Source organism: Octodon degus, unplaced genomic scaffold (assembly GCF_000260255.1).
Source record: "Octodon degus isolate 3935 unplaced genomic scaffold, OctDeg1.0 scaffold00201, whole genome shotgun sequence".
Taxonomy (NCBI): domain Eukaryota; kingdom Metazoa; phylum Chordata; class Mammalia; order Rodentia; family Octodontidae; genus Octodon; species Octodon degus.
The window spans coordinates 1547977-1553535 of NW_004524777.1; the positions used below are offsets into that span (position 1 = coordinate 1547977).

The 5559-nt window shown below is 33.8% G+C and overlaps 1 protein-coding gene across 2 annotated transcripts in view; it reads left to right on the plus strand.

Moving 5' to 3' along the window:
- Ar (androgen receptor) overlaps positions 1-5559 on the plus strand; it is a 254666-nt gene that overhangs the window by 148995 nt on the left and 100112 nt on the right. The gene's annotated exons all lie outside the window — the stretch shown is intronic.

Consider the following 5559-nt stretch of genomic DNA (forward strand, 5'->3'; position numbering starts at 1 on the left):
TAACTGCTCTTTGTGGAGTAAGGTATTTATATTAGTGTTGTTTTCATTTGCATTTCTTTAATGGCAGATTGTTGGATTTTTTTTTTTTTTTTTTGCGTAACTGGGGATTGAACTCAGGCCCTTGCCAGGTAAGCACTTATTCTACTGAGCTATCTCCCTGGCCCCCATTTGTACTTCTGAGTAATGTCTATAAATTTTAGTTGCCTATTTTTTGATAGGGTCTTTTATTTTGGATGATTTAAACTCTTTTTGTTCTTTATATATTCTATATATGAATCCTTTGTCTGAGTAATACCTCATATACTGCAGATTATCTCCTCACTCTGTAAGTTCTTTTTTTTTCTTTTTTCTTTTTTTTTTTTTTTTTACAGAACTGGAGATTGAACTCAGGCCCTTGCGCTTGCCAGGCAAGCACTTATTCTACTGAGCTATCTCCCTGGCTCACTCTGTAAGTTCTTTTCTTTGCTGTGCAGATTTTTAATTTGTATGATCCCATTTGTTGATTCGTGATATTATTTCTTGTGCAATCAAATATAAGATTTTTGGTTGACCACTCCTCAAATTTAAAAAAATACCTGAAAATGTCCAGAACAGATGACCTGGTGTCTATCTAGGACAAAAGAAAAAAACAAATCATCTCCCCATCTCACTCAGAATTGAAGTTTTTACCTATAAGTTGATGACCTATATGATCACAATTATCAATACTGTAGTTCATCCTCAGGTCTCATTTTTCACCACTTTGCTCATTCTTATTTCTTCACAGGGCTCTTTGCCAATTCTTGGACATGATAAGAACACTCACTTCTACATCAGAGCCTTTACATCTGCTGTTCCCCCTGTCTGGAGGGATGTGAGAAATCTAGAGATAGCTATGTGACTCATTCTCCCACTTCAGTTTTTTGCCCTGCAGCCTGCTATTTCCACTCATTTTAGAATCACTATCCTACAGCACTCGCTATCCTTTTTACCATACTTTTTTGAATAAAGTGTGCTGCTTTTAAGTTTACTATGCTATTAGATTTTTAATATTTATTGGTTCCTTCCCTACCTCCCACACTCTTCTCGTCCACACATATCTTAGTCTTCAAAAGAGATACTATTGATATTGTTAATAGATAGATGATAGATGTAAATTTTTCTGATCCAGAGTAGCTGTTCAGAGGAACTTATTGAATGAGTAAAGACACACATGAGTGAATTAATTTCTTAATTCCACCTAGATATTTTCTAATATCTCTATTTTTTATGGTATCTAGCATAGATTCTGGCTTTTACTAGGTGTTTACTAATTTTTCAAAGAATGACACAATGAATACTGTGCCCCATTTCTAACACTTTATTTTTCTGAAATTGTTAGAAAAACTTAATGTTCCACCCAAGTGAACTTTCCCAGATAACTGATCTCTAGAGTATCTAGCTTTTAATAATTTTATGTAGCTCTTAATGGAATAGGTAAATTGCTTTTGCATCCCTTCCAGAGCACAGCAGAGTTATCATTTTTGTCCATATTTAAGAATTTATTAGAAAAGGGGAATAAGCTTCATTTCTTATTTAACTGTAAGAGCATGGGCAATTCTGTTAATCATCCTGGGCCTCAGTTTCATCATAGGGAACATTATAGCTATAAGTGTTCTGAATATCGCAATAGATTCATGTGAGGTTTAAAGAAGGTAATACATATAAATACTATCTATAAAATATAAAGAGACTTATAAATGGAAACGTTATAAATGTTTATGACTTGGGAAATTGCTCAACATATATGAAATGTATATTGTATGTGTAAGTGTTAGGTAACAGAGAAGAGACACATTCAACATGAGTGGCTGAAGCTTGAGTAACAGTAGTAATGTGATCATTCATTAGCTGAATGTAATTTTCCACTCCTGATATTTGAGGAATATCACAGTCGGAGCAACACAAATCTGCTTTCTCTAGGTTGTTAAGAATTGTTTATTTTGGACCCAAGGTCAACTCTTCTATTTTCTAAGAAAATCTCTGGTGCCCTTTGTGCTTAAAGTGTGATTGGCACTAGAAGAGTGTACTGTTGTGTTATCCTGAATATACTAAATATGGGAAAGAACAATTTATTTACTCTACCGTATAGAGGAATCTTAATCTGCTAATCATAGGTGACTTTTCATTTAATGAGTAAACATTATGGCTTTTGTTCATAATTCAGTTGATGTCAACATTTGGGAGTTATTTTTTTCTTATTTTTAATTTAATTTTATTGACACATATTTATAAATATTTAGGGGATACAGTGTAATAATTTGATATATATTGACAATGTGTGATGATCAAATCAGGGTAATGAGCAGTTCCATATCCTCAAACATTAATAAATCCAACATAGTAATAAGTGTGTTGGAAACTTTTATATTCTAGTTATTTAGAAATAACTCATAGATTATTGTAGATAGTAGTTAACTTACTATGCTATAAAAATTACATCTCATTCCTCTTATGTAATTATTCTTGAAAATTCAAGTATATGGCAAGAAATTATACACTTCATGGTCAAGTGTTTCACTTAGTGGACTTTTCTCCATAGACACAATATCCCCTCTTCATTAGCCTACAGTGGTTGGAAAGAAACGGGTAGACATACTTTCACTAGCCACTTAGCATTCCATCAGTAGCCCACTCATTTCCAGATGGCTTTTTCTGGTTGCACTGGTCACTTCCTGTAACTGGTCGGACAGGTAGTTAACTACTAAAGTGTAGGTTAAAATGGGCTAGGAGAAGGAACAGTCAAACCAGTTTGGTTGTCTTAAGGTGGTTGTTAATAGAAAAACATTTGCTTTTAGCAGAAAGGAAGTAAAGTCAGTGTACCTGGTCAAGGCTGATTGAATATTTTAGAGGTTATAATATCTAACAAATCACCAATTTCACAATTGTTTTATGTATCACTCTTGGGTCTTTTCATTCGCCATTCCTTTTCATATATATCATCCTCTCTGCTTGGAATGCTTTAACAATGATTTGCTTACTTACCAAAGTTCTATGTTTCTATCAGTATTAGTCCTTTTATGAAGTGCAAATTCTAGTTGAATTTTCATTTCAAGAGTTTATTATTTATTAGTGGTTAGCATTTTTCTTGCTATACAGATGAATGTCATACTGTTACTTTGCTTTCTGATGACATTTCCTAACCACTGCTACCTTCTTTTGGCCATTTATTTGCATGTCTCCTATTGGGTCTTGTCTTTAAACACTCAATTCATCCATTCCTGTTTCTCACTCAATATTTAGTAAATGAATATGTGAAAGATATTGTGTCAGTCACTGTTGCAACAGACCTTTGTGTTATTATCTCCATTTTACAGCAGACTAAATCAAGGTGAAAGTCAAGTAACTTTCACCCAAACAAGGACTTAAATGCTAATTACCAAACTACCACGTGCCATTTTTTTCTGACTATTTCCACTGGCACCTCTCTGTTTCTGTAGCTTGCAGTGATTACTCTATGAGTCACATCTTAATCACTGGGAACCTTTATGGGGCTTTTCTAGAACCTTGTCTTCTTAATGCTCTGGGTCTCTCACACGATGACTTTCTAAGAAGGTGTCACTGAAAATAGTCATTGAAAGAGACTTGAAGAAGATGACTATAAAATAATTGGGATGAAGGCTCACACACAGCCCCATCAGCAGTGCTTCTACCCTCAGTGGAGAGGACAGTGACATGATAGAGCATGCTCAGCCCTGAGAGGAAGCATTTAGGATGCAAGTAATAACTTGACTAGCTTTTCTTGAAGCTGCTTCACAGTCCAATAATTTAGACCTGGACTTTTCTTTGTAAATATTGTGCTTCTCTTCCATCTCTCTGACTTCTTTTCCTGTATACTCTCCTTTTTACTCCTCTTTTCTCCACTCATCCTTCTATTCTTCCTATACATTTTCCACTATTTCTGTCTCACGTGCACATTTTTAATCTTGTTAAGTACAATGTAAGTGTTTTTTAAGGGGCACACTATGGTTATCTTAATAAATAGCTTCTTAATTCTTACAAATTTCCTGTCAAATCAGAACTGCACCTAGATGCAGAGATCAAATAAGTTGTATGCCTGATTTTCAGATTAAATTTCAGTTTTCAAATTTGATCTGAGATGCCTTTAAAACTATATGGAGACAAAATATGAATAATTTGATTACAGCTCTTTATTGTGGAGCACTTGTTAAGTAAACAGCATTAAGTATAGTCCTTGAATGCTGCACAATAAATATTTCAGCAGGCCCTTCAAACATGACCAACTCCCCCTGGGTTCTACATGATTCTAGGAGACTGTTCACCATTCTAATATTTCTGATGTATCAGATACTTAAGTTTACCAGATGTTTCATATGTATTATTTTAATTGTCACAATTTTACAACAGTGTATACTATAGTTCACATTTGATAAAGGAGTGAACAGAATCATAAAATATATGCTGCTTTCCCAAGATTATGTTCTTTGTCACTAGAAAGTGCCATGCTGGGATTCATAAACAATTCCCTCTGACTCCTAAATCCATGCTTCTGCTACCACACCACACTGCTTTGCAAATTAATAAATATTAAGGAAAACTACTAGAATTTACTATATGTGTGCTGTTTTCTTAATGTTTGAGATTAATATTAAATTATTGAAAGATTATTGAAGTCATCTCATCACACTCACCTCATCATTTTATATGAAGAAATTGATACCCAAGGAAAACATTGACTTTGCCAAGTCTCACAATAAGCCAGTGAAGATAAGACATGACCTCTAGACCTGATTGCCTCACTCTAGAATTATCATACTCTTTTGTATTATCACAGCTTCATTTGCATTTATTTTACCTCCCACTAGATTGCAAGCTCCTAAAAGACAGGAGCTATGCTTTACTTCTCCCCTACCGATTTTGGCTGAGAGTTGCATCACTGAACTTTTAGTAGACATTTGTTAACTAACAATATTTTGTCAATAACAGAAACAACCTTTTCTGATCTTGTTGCAAGAGCATTTGCTGTACTTACACATTGGGTTGATTAGAAGTTGGAACTAAGTTTTGCTAGGAACATCACATCCTAGTTTTCTCTAACTATAAAATCCAAGCTTTTGTTGTGTTGATGGAAATTCCAAATCCCAGAGAGTATTGTTCCAAGGTCATGGATATTTATAACAGAGCTGGGACTATTTAAACTTAAAATAAGCAATACATGTATATGGTACAAAATTCTTAAATTATGAAAGGTTAAAGAGTGATTCTCTATGACACAGACACACAGTCCACTTTTTCATTGGAAAGCATTATTTATTACTTTCTGTGTACCCCTGAAGACATAGTTATACATTTATAAATATTACAAAGATATATCAATTTACCTCATACAACCCATGTTCTATACTGTTTTGGATCCTGTTTTCTATTAATTTATGGCAGCTTTTGGTGATTGTTCCACACTGGTATATGTAGGAATAATTCACTTTAATGTATACATTGCATGACTACATTATAATTTTATTTAAGTACTTCTGTATTAATTGAAATTTGGGGTTGTTTCCAGTCTTCTATTATAAACAA